A 12,921-nucleotide genomic window follows, 5' to 3' on the forward strand; every position below is an offset into this window, starting at 1 on the left:
AGATTTGCATGGGACCCTATTCATTCGTCTTCATTTACCCTTTATTTACAAGCAATCTAATGCATTATTTTGCCTTTTCACTTTTCTGTCTCCACTTTTTCTTTACTCCTATTGTTGTAGTGGGATAACTGTATTTAAACTTCCAAATAAAAGACCAACTGTCAAGCATACTTTAAAAACATATTAGCAAAAATTTACTCATACTCAATGTTTACATGCATTAAAATGATTAATCACATTCTTAAAGGGTTAATTAGTATTGTATGACAAAAAATACTAGATAATTATTTCCATCAGTCCTACCTCTGGGGTCAGAGTTACTTGGTATATGTTGTTGGTGGAAGGTGTCAGGTATCCCGTGGAACTCGTCGAGGTGCGTGAAAGTTGGCCCAAACACAACGGTTATTAAAAAAAATTAGTACTATATGATCACCATTGTAAATCTTAATCTCTCTTCTTTACGCTACCAAGTTTTTATGACTTTGAGTTAGGTTTGTAAGTATTAAAATCTACCTACTCAAACTTGTGGATATTAAAAATTCCATTGGCAAGTTTGAATTTTGAAAATCCACAACATATTATATTCATTTCCATTTATGAAATAAATCCCCACCCCATTCGTGTAAAAGAGAAAAAAAAAAAAAAAAAAAAAAACCCCCCCCCCCTACCCCCACCTCATTTAAAAGAGACTTTTTATGTCTCATCACCACAAAGTGCGAACTAGCTTAGCTATAGTTATACAAATTATAATTAAACTCACTTAAAAGTCTTATCCATTCTCACTATTCATTAAATCATATATATATATATATATAAAAAGACATGTTATAAGATCATACATATAACAAACACTATAGCACATGCTTTTGGTCTATAAATCAAAGTTGAATGGTCCCAACAATATATAGTAAGCTACACAACAAATGAAATTTTCTTCCTCAATTCCCTCAAATATTTCTTGGCCGCAAACTTCGCCGTGACTTCACAAACCAATAATATTATGATAACACATTTATTCAAAAGGGAAAATGAGAAAAATCCACTAATGCTGACACCGCAAATCGAAAGCCGCCACTCGTCAACATGACAAACACGACACATGGCCATGGACCTCTAAATGAAAATGAAACAAAGTGATAGTAACATATACCTTCACTCAAGCGGTATAGGGATATTGTTTCGTCTAAAAGTTTTATTTATAATCTGTTCGGTCAAGTTTCTAAAAAGATATAATGTTTATTGTAAAAAAGTGAGGTATTTGATCAAGCTTTTATTACGAAAAGAAAAAAGAATAAAAAATGTCCTTTAACTATGTGAAAGAAACAAAAATGTCTTTCGTTTATAGTTTGGCTCAAAAATGTCCTTACCGTTAATACTTTGGTTCAAAAATGTCTTTAAACTATGCGAAAGGAACAAAAATGCCCTCCGTTTGTAGTTTGGTCCAAAAATGTCTTTGCTGCCAATATTTTGGTTCAAAAGGGAATGCCCTTTTGAACCAAAATATTGACGAAAAAGACATTTTTGTTCCTTTCACATAGTTTAAGGACATTTTTAACCTTTTTCCCTCACAAAAAAAGATGTTTTTAAGTAGTAGTTGTAGACTAGTAATAAGGAAACATTTCGTGTAATGGATAAAATGAAATGGTCTTGGAATATAACTTTTTAGTATCCTCTATCTCTTGTTTGGGACAACTTAATTCATGATTAATAATTAGTATTGAATTAAGTTATTTTTGCTTTTGAATGGAATAATAATCGTGGGATAACCTAGGATAAAACAGGTAAAATAATAAAAGCATCCTCTCAAACCTTCTTTATATATTACTTTTCACATATTTTACACTTATGGAGGGTATTTTTGTAAGCAAATAATTTTTTTTAAAAACGATGCAATAGATATTATTTTTAATACAACAAACCAAACATTGATCACTAAAAAATAATACCAGAATAACTAATTTCATCATAATTAATCCTTACATAACTAACTGATTTGTCTTCAAACCAAATGACCACTAATAGTATAAAAGTGTTTTTTCCCAAAGTACAATGAGAATTTTGACAAAACATAAATTAATTGTTCTATTATTAACAAAAAAAAAAATTTAAATATTAACCAGTCAAACACAAATTGTTTTTCTTATAAAAAAAATAGAAAATTACTTTTCAAAATAAACATTTTTTTGGTATATGACCAAATATATATAAGCAAAATGAAAATATTGGGTATAAAAATAACTTTATTTGTTATTATATTAATTCATTTACTTTTTTAAATATTGACATTCTTTTAAAAAAAAATCTACGTACGACACTAATCCTCACATGTGAGCTATCATACTTTTGATTCCTCAAAAAGCACGGGATTCTGATTCTTCTTCTTTGGGTGGATTGGGAGGAATATCAGCCTTAGATTATTAAAGGATATAAAAGGGATACAGTACTATCTTCAAATGGATTGTGAGTACCGTAGAGGGATATGATGCAGTGGATGAAGTTATTTCTTTCTTAATTAAAAGTTTCGAATTCGAGTCATGAGTATAAAAAATTTCTTAGTAGAGAGCGCTACCCCCGAATAGAATCCAAATTAGTCGATTCCAATGCAGGTACTAACATCATCGAATGAAAAAAGAAGAAGAATGGATTGTGAGTGAAAATGTGGATTCTACTATAGGGGAACAAAACTAACGTGAAGGTCATTTTTATTCTGTTTGGTAGGGTTTCAAATTAATGGCATAGCCATGTTAGTTTTTTAGGTCTATAAGTTGCCATGTTGGGTTGGGTGTGATAGATAGGGTAGTGACATTTGTTGATTGTTATTTCATAACTTCCTCTTTTTCTCCTTTGAATTCTTTGATGTAACACTTATCTTGATTAGATGCCACAAATTTGCACATGCGAGTGGGCACGCTATTCATATTATAAGTTGATCGAAAGTCTAACTCAATCTCAAAAATTAATTCATGGTAGTAGTATAAGACAATTGATCAACACCATCGTGCCCACATCAAAACCTAAACAATTGAAACGTATTATATAACATAATATAAGATTCAACATTGAAAAACATATTAATAGGGATGGATTTAACTTAAGTTTGAACAAGTAATTCAGTCATTCATTTATTAACTTAGTATATTTTGACTTATTTATTCAGTTCATCAAAAAGTTGGGTGATATTCTTGTTAAAGTATTTTCGAACGATTTTTTTCTATATAACCATAATATGAAAGTATCAAATAATTAAATAAATTATAAGAAAACTAATAAAAATATTAAAACTTGAAAGAGTTGGGTCGATTGGGTTATGGCTCATTGATTAGACCATCACTCATCAGAAAACTATTTTTTTCACTTAATTATTGTTTCTTGTACTTTTATTATTTTTTCGTTGGACTATTTCTGTTGATGGTGTTATAGTGACTCACCGCTTATTTATTTAACTCAACTCATATTAACCTATAAAATTTTAGTTCGACCCGTCGTTTAACGGTCATAATCTGGCCTAACTCGTATACTTATTTTTCAATATGCATTTTGTCTAATTGTGATAGTAATTCAACAAAAAATCACAGCCCCTGATTTTCTCCACTTTTACGGGAGAAAAAGTCAGAATCTTTCACCTCAAGTTATTAGATGTAATTAATTGTCTTTTTCAACGATTAATTCCACAAAATTGTGCACATTAAAAATTATTATATCTATTAGAGAAAAGAATTATATAGACTGAACATGATGTTGCATGTCACGGACAAAAAGAAATAGAATATATATATGCATTTGATCAAAGACAAATTAAGAAACCAAATGAAAAATGAACAAGTGGTTAATTATACATTGCCTTTTTTTGTTGTTGTCATTTTTTGCTAATTTTAACAATGAAGGTATGAAAAATAGATGCCTAAAAATTAAAATATAAAGATAGATGTTGTCTATAAATACTTACTTATAATGGGAATGTGGATGTGTTAGAAGTCACACATCATGGAAGTTTGTCTTCTTGTATTTTACTTGGTAATTCTCATTTAAGATTTATTTTCTTTATTATGATATCAATGTTAAGCTTGAGATGAAAATTTGTCCACTTGTATTTTATTTGGCAATTTTCATACAAGATTTATTTTCTTTATTATGATATCAATGTTATGCTTGAGATGAAAATTTGTCCTCTTGTATTTTATTTGGCAATTCTCATACAAGATTTATTTTCTTTATTATGATATCAAGGTGAAGTCCGAGATGGAAATTTATCTTTTTATATTTTATTTGGCAATTCTCATTCAAGATTTATTTTCTTTATTATGATATTATGGTTAAGCCCATATAAGTTTTTGTTTCACCGATATTATCTTATCTAGTTTCTAGTTTTGGGATCAAATTTAGGCCTAGAGTCTATTTTATAAATCTTGATATCAAAGTCAAGCTCAATCAATTCTGATTTCACATTGAGCCCTCTTTTTTATTTGTGTAGCTACTAGCTACAGTTTTCGCAAGGGCGTTTTGGGAGTGGTAGTAGTCTACACCGGTGGAAGAAATGATAAGTTATCTCCTTATATGATTTTGAATAGTTCTCATTTTTAATTTTGAACTAACTTTTGAGGTTGCAATAATGTCTAGTTTGTTTATCGTGATATAAGGGTTAAGACCATTTGATTCTTATTTTACTCGATGTTGGCCCCATATTATCTTGTCCAACTAATTTTTTGTGTTGGGTTAAGTTTAAAGCTTTTTTTTTCTTTTCATATTGTGGTATCAGAATTAGGCTTAATCAATTCTTGTTTTACACAGTCCCCCATATTATCTTTATCTAGTTCTAGTTATCAAACGTAAGCGTATCGAGAGCGTTAATAATCCTGCATCGAGTTGTCTTCTTTTTTAATAAGTTTTTGAGATTGAGTTAAGCTCAAATTCAGTTTTTGAGATTGAGTTAAGCTCAAATTCAGTTTTTATCAATTGGTTGTAGTTCTAGTGTGTCATGAAGGTAGCCTAAATTTTCCAAATCTAATTTCCAAGAAGTCATGATTCATTGGCTGGAAATATATTTGGTGGAATCATGGGATGCTTTTCAAAAATCTTAATGGAATGTATTTAATTCTTCTAAGCCCATGTGCTTGACACAGTTAGCTTTAAATTAATTAAATGTGCAAGTGGAGAAACTTGGTCTAGAGATTATAGCTCCATTATTTGAGATAGCCTTTTCTTGTTATTATATAGTATTTCATAACCAAAAGCCAAAGTCCTACTAATAGAATTTTAATTCATTTGCCTTTTTCCTCTATATCTTGTTTCTGTTTATGGACCCATAATAGTAATATAAATTAAATAATGAAAATGAAAAGATTGTTTCTATCATATTGTGATAGCTAGCTACATGTTTTAAAAATTAATCTGACGGCCGATTCACAAAGTCTAGTTAAAATTCGTTAATTTTTGTTTGGACATATAGTATTGTTTTGCTAGTTATATGTCGTTAAATGATTGGGTGAAATGTTTTTTTTTTACAAGACAGTTTACTTTGATGTTCCTCTACTCACATTACAATAAAGTAGAACTACAACGACATTTATTTAGTGACATTTGAAACAAATGTCAGAAAATAAAAAATAATTCAAAAAGTCTCTTAACTTGTATCCAATTTGTTTTTATGAAATAAAAAGACATGCTCTATGGAAAAGAAGAAATATTTTTCTGTATTTTTAGTCCTAGTCGTTAATTAATGTGGAAAATTTCCGTTCTTTCAACATTCATAATAGTGTATTTTTATAATATAGGCTATAGTTTATATAGGAGAAATATGAGCTAATGCGCTAACGAACTAATTAACATCCTTTATAGGTGGAATCCACCCGATAGATACATATTTTCAAGAGGTAAGGAGAAAGATGTACATAAAATTAATTTTACCCTAACTATATTACTCAACTATGAAAGGACAAAATTAAATCATTTTGGGCATGTTTGGAAGGACACACTAGTAATTAAATTTGGTGTAACTGGGTGTAATTACACTGTCTGTCCTATTTGGTTGGACATATAATTACTTGGTCAACAGGTAATTGGTGTAATTGGCAGGGGGTAATTACACTCTCCAATTCTGACTGTGAATTGTTGGTAATTACATGGTGTAATTACCACCTGATTACTTCTTTTTTTTTAATTTCTATTTTTTATTGTTTTTGTTTTAATTTTTTTACTTCTATTATTTTAAGTTCTTTTTTATTATTATTATTCTAAAAATTTCTAAAAGTTTATTTTATATTTTATATTATTATATTTCATTTTCTTCTCGTTCTCAACCTTACTTCATAAGATTCTATGCAATTTTTTCGTATTATCTATTTCTTTATGCCATGCTTATTTTCTCATTAGCATAATTATATTAGTATTCTAATTTTTAAATTAAAATATAATTTATTGTTAAGTAAGGTTATAGACTTACGTTTTTAAAAAAAATAAAAATAAATCATATTTATGTATGCTATGTTGAAATTTGCGATAAGAGTATTATGTTAAATTTTTTGTTTTGAATTTATAACTTATGTTATATTTTAAGTTTTATTTGTTTTAGTAATATTGAATTCACATTGCAAATCATTTTTTAATCAGACTAGATAGATTATCAAACATGCATTTCACGATGTTAGTAGAAACTTAATACTTTTAGTTTTATGATCAATTCAATTGAAATATATTAATTTGAAAAAATATAAATCAATTATTTTTTCATAATATTAGTTAAGAACATATGTTTATTAATTAATATATTTTCAAAAATAATATATATCTTAAATATTTAATTTAAGACCATTTATATAGTTTCTTATTTGTCTAGTATAAATTTTAAATAATTAATTCTTATTTTAAAATTTAATATAATATTATGATTGCAATTGTGCATCCAAACAGAACATGTGTAATTACACTGTGACATCCAAACAGAACATGTGTAGTTACAGTGTAATTACACAGTAACAACCAAACAAGTCAGTGTAATTACTAGACTGTGTAATTACTAGGCTGGTAATTCCTACCCTAATAATTACATCAATTCCAATTACCAGGTGACTTTCCAAACAGACCCTCTATATTTCAAGGATAAATTTGGACATTTTCACTCTTATCAATAAAAAATCAAGTGATATCAAACAATGGCCAGCATTCTTCTTTTTAACCCTTGAAGTATATGAGTAAGAGAAATTATATATCAACAAAGATTTTGATGGAATGATAAGTATTTTTTTCATATTTAATTTTTGAATACGAAATTGCCTTTATTTTAAAATATTTTACCCTAAATATGAGATTTTTTGGGATAAAATTAGATTAAACCGAACTTTAACGTGAATAACAAATATCGGGTTTGAAGAAAAAAGAAAGAGAATTTATAGGGCCTACTAGCCCCTAATTGGATGCATGACTCATTGTACTTTGAGTTACTTTTCTAGAGTAATTAAGGGGTAGACGACAGTAATATAATGACATGATTTCAAAATCTTTTTTCCACTAAGAGCAAAAAAAAAAGAGCATACATAATAATCATTATTTGTCATATGGTTTAGTTCTAATGTGAATGATTTCATTTAACAGCTCTCTCCTAAACCTCAATTTTACGTACTGTGATAAATCAGTGTTGTTAAGAGAGCTCAAAAGTCAAATTTGTTGTGCTGTAAAAGAGCTCAGTGTTAAAGATAACCTAAGCACCATTAACCATGGTTGAAAAGGTTTTTTCATCGTGAATCAGTAAGAAAATTATGAAAAATAGATTTTCACTGAATAGTGAGAAACTTTCTATTTTTTTCCATATGATAAATAGACTATTTTTCTTTTTTGCACCGATTCAAGAAATAACCATTGAATATTTTTCAGTGAAAAAATAGTATTAATTTTTTAGTAGTGTTTTGTAATATTTTTGCCTTTTGATGTAAGATGATGAGCCTAGGCCAGACCACTCTTTCTACTTATTCAACTACTAGTGTACTTAGCAGTGCTTCGCGCGGTTATATAAAGAATTAAAATAAAATTTTATACTGATACAATAAATGTACTTTAATAAATCATAAAAGATAAGCTATGAAAAATCAATTAAATATATCTATATTTTGTAACAATTGTCATTCCAAGTTATCTATAAGGTACATACTCTTTAATTGAAATTATTAGTTTTCTACATTAATATTTTTTTAATTCGGACTTCTTTCTCCTCTTTGTTATAACTTCATCACTATTTACTTTGTAGTATTCGCATGTTCACCAACCTAAAGAATTATCATATCAAAATCACTAAAAAATAAAATAAAATAAAAATTAGAAAACAAAATAAGGTAAGAAAGAAAATACATAAAAAAAAAAAGAACAAAAAAGAGGATTAGCTATGCAGGAAGAATTGAAAAAAATGGCATGCACAAATTCCTAATTCTTCTAGTTTTGCTTAGCTTATATGCAAAAATATTAAAGAGTACATTTCATATTTCAAATAAATACTACATTCAATATACAAAATTTCTAAGAATGAAGAGTCATTGTAATTAAGAGGATTAAGAATGTGACTTTGATATTTTGACATTTGTACATTATGACACAAAATAATGAATATTAATCATAGAAAATGATAAAGACAGTCAGAAATAAAGTTATTGAGACATTTATTTTTATAATAAGTTCAATAATAAGTAAGATGAAAAAGAAAGAAAAAATCACCAAAGTAAAGAGAGAAAATACCACACTATTCTAGTCCAACAATTATTATATAGATAGATAGACTTTTAAGAATCACCATTTTTTCCCAGAAAAATCAACACATTATTTTACAAGAAAAAGAAGTTAACATTTACTCTATATAAAAAAGAATTATATATGTAACACTCCAAACTTTATCAGACAATATTGTTCTTGGAGAATACATACCTTATATTTGAAAAATAACTAATTGAAATTGTTAAAAATAAGCAATAATAAATGTATCTCTATATATTCTAAATCATTCAAACTTCAATTCTATCAAACTAATCTGATCATCTCTCTTGATGAAACTTCCACCGCCACTAAATTTTTTCTTCATATTGCCAAACTTGTACAAAACTAATCTGACACTGTCATAAAAAAAATGTCTTCACCTTGATGACCTCGTGCGTGGTTACTATGACACAAAAAGAAATTATGTAAAACATATCTATGATCTTCATGAACATGATGGCCATGCATATTTCTGCATCACTTTTTCTATGTCCTCTCGTTTAGTAGTTATTAAATACATGATCAATGAAGAAAAAGCAAACAAAAGAGAAAAAATATATATTAATAAAAAAGAAGAAGGAAAACATGAAAATGAATATCAAACAGCTCCATAGATGATTGTTATTTATAGATTGTTTGAGTCATAAGAATTAGTTAGGAGGAAGTTGAGAAGACATGTTATTTAAGTGGAGAATGCAAAAAGATGGAGGTTTTTTGTAACCCATGAATTATAATTGAATATAATAAATTTTAAAATTATTAAATAAATAATTAATGCAAAAAATGAAAGAAGAAAATTCAAAAAATAAATAAATAGTTTTCTAGGCCATAGAGAGGTGTCACATCACTTCTTTTTTATCTAGCTTTATATATATATATATATATATATATATATATATATATATATATATGATATGATATGATTTTCCAAAAAATATTTCCATTTTAAATGGTGTTGAAAATTGGGTTTGATGCACTTGAGCAGTTAAGCTCAGGGTCTCCCGTAAACAACTCCTCTATCTCCACGGATAGTGGTAAATTCTGCGTACATTCTACCCTTTTCAAATTCTACTTAGTAAAATTTCACTGAATATATTATTGTCGTCGTACTTGCTTTTTTTTTATGAGGCTAAAAGTTAAATACCAGTCCTCAAGGAGGACACTAATCACTAATGTGACGAGATTATTTTGATTATTGGGCTCCCATACTCTTTTGCATTAAGCCCTCATCAAGAACTGGCCCATTTAAACTTGGGCTTTGAACTGCAGTTCATACTGAGCCTGTAAAAAAGGAAGGCGTTTGTAAAAGAATTATTGGGCTTGAACTTTGGGCTAATGCTTTTGAAATCGACCCGACCCATAATTATATTTACTTAGTGAGTCATGTATTAATTATTTTATATATATATATGTTAAACAAATTCTGAAAAAATATAAATACATTGTTCAAATCTAAGCTATTGAATTTTGCTTAGCTCATAGACTGTAACTACAATGATGGTGTCGAACCTACCAACGACTAATTGTTCGTTGATAGACAATACATCAGAGAAAGCAAAGAAGGAGGCGGAATGGAGACGATACATCGTCAATGTATAATTTGAAGCTAAAATTAAAAGGCAAAACTTTGCCTTTTATGTTCAACGGTTATGCCATTGTCTTTTTTCACTTTTGTTTTCCTAGTACATATATAGTTGGTACTATAGTTAAAATTATAATAAAATTATGTGGGACTATATAGATGCATCATGCATGTTTGTTTTGATGAGTTGTGTACAATTGGTTCATACTTAACGTTTTCATCATTATTGGTAATCCTAATAGTACTCATTCACCACCAACCATCGTACATACCATAATAAAAGAGCACTTACACATTTTAATAGATTGTCATTATGGAATGAATAAAAAACTTTATTTTTTTTAATTAAAGATATCGGATTTGATCTTTGGAAATAAATATGTTTGATATGAAGTGATTTCAAATCAGGTTGATTTGATATTGAAAATTTATTGAAAAATACGATTTGAATTTCTCAAATTGTTTTTTTTTTTCGTTACATGCTCCTTTTATAAATGATTTGAAGTTCTAACGCGCTGAATTAATAGATTACATATTTTAATATTTTCTTTAATGAATAAATATTTATGACTACATGTTATTATTGATTTTTAAATATGCATAGTTTTACAAATATTCACTAGTCCAATAAAGCTACAATAGTAATACTTAACTAACTATTCTTAAATAAAATGCACAGCATAAGGTTTTACGTAGTTTTTTTTAAAGAAAAATCTAAGTTTATGAGTCAAGCTTTATATTTAAAAACATTTGAAATCCAACATTTTAGAAAAGTTGGGATTTAATATTATGATTTGAAGTTGAAGTTGAAATTTTGTGTAGAACTCATAAACAAAACACTGATTTGAAATCAAACGCTCAAATCCGTCATAAGGAATGTTTTTCTCTTTAATAAATTATACGACTCAACAACAACATACATGTGAAATCACACAAGTGAGGTAAGGAGATAGTAGAAAGTACAGAAATAGTATCGTTACCTCATAAAAATAGAACGACTGTTAAATAGAATATAACTCACATTTATATAAATCAACATTAATTTCAAAACGAATATCGAACACTGATGATGAAAAAACATCAAAGGGTGAGCTAGATAAATACAGCACAATGAAAGCACCTTTGTCATTAAAATCTCATCAACCGCTGAATTAGTGTAATTCGAATTGTCACACTCCATAGGCCGCCCAAAATTAATTTCATCTACATTAATATTATTAGTATATGGTATACTCTATGAGTCTATGCATAGTGTAATGTCTTTTTCTTTCTATTTTTCAGTTGGCATTTACAGTACGTTCAACCTCCACTGTAAATATATTGAGTCACGTTATGTAAAATCAATTGATTCATTTTGTATTAAATATTATACTTGTTATTTTCTACTTATAATTACTTCATAAATTCTACGATAGTTGTTTACTATACTATTTTGGTATGTCCAACAATACTTGTCCACTTTATAAAATTAAGAAATAATTTTACACTTAGTTCCTAATTTACCCTTATCATTAATTATAATAATTTTCATATTACATTTTTCAAAATATTATATTTATTATATTCAAATGGTTATATAGTAAAATTATTCTTTTATTTATAATTTTTTAAGAAGGATGCAAAGTGGACAACTATCGGACGATAGAGGGAGTAATACTTCTAACATCATATTTTGGTATGTCCAACAATACTTGTCCACTTTATAAAATTAAGAAAAATTTTCAAGTATAATATTACTAACAGTTAATTTTCTAACCTATTTGATAAATTAACATTCAATTAACCAATATTTTAGGAGTAACATATTTAAACACTAATAATGAATACAATTGAATCAAATCGATATATACCCAACTAATAAAATTTGAATAGAATCGATCTATACGCAACCCTAACCATCCCTATTTGACATCTTTGTGAATAAGAAAACCAAAAAAAAATAAAATGGAAAAAGCAGGACGATTCCCGAGGCTACTCTAGGAGGGGTTAGACTTTAAATCTCAAGTCAGAAATACTTCGAAAAAATAACATCATGGACAGAGAAACCAACAAAAAGGCATTAAAAACATATAGTCAAAAAATATCTATACTTAGCTTTGACTAAATTTTAGACACCTACACTTGTCCAAACAAACATTTTGCTATGGATTTTGAATGCCTTTACATACTTATATCAAAATTAAATAATTTAATGTTATATTTAAAAGACAATATGAAAATATATAATACTGGTTGTATTATTTAGCTTTATTAATCCATCATCAGAGTTTCATGAAAAGGTCTCATATATTCTTTGATTTTGTCATTTATAATTGATAGATTTATTCGTTATTCTTTAATTTTATCATTTATAATTGATAGATTCATTTGTAATGAGGTGATTCATGTATATCTTTATTGTTATATAAATAAATAATATATACCTTTTTCTAATAGAAGTAATATATATATATATATATATATATATATACATAATTTTTTCTTGTCACGAGACTTTTTTTTAAAATAAAATTTGTATTTCTATTATATTTGGTATACAATATTTTCTTAAAAATATATGTACACATCTATTACAAAACGAGAAAAATATATAAAAAATTAAAAAT

This window comes from Solanum tuberosum, unplaced genomic scaffold (assembly GCF_000226075.1).
Source record: "Solanum tuberosum cultivar DM 1-3 516 R44 unplaced genomic scaffold, SolTub_3.0 scf00127, whole genome shotgun sequence".
NCBI classification, from domain to species: domain Eukaryota; kingdom Viridiplantae; phylum Streptophyta; class Magnoliopsida; order Solanales; family Solanaceae; genus Solanum; species Solanum tuberosum.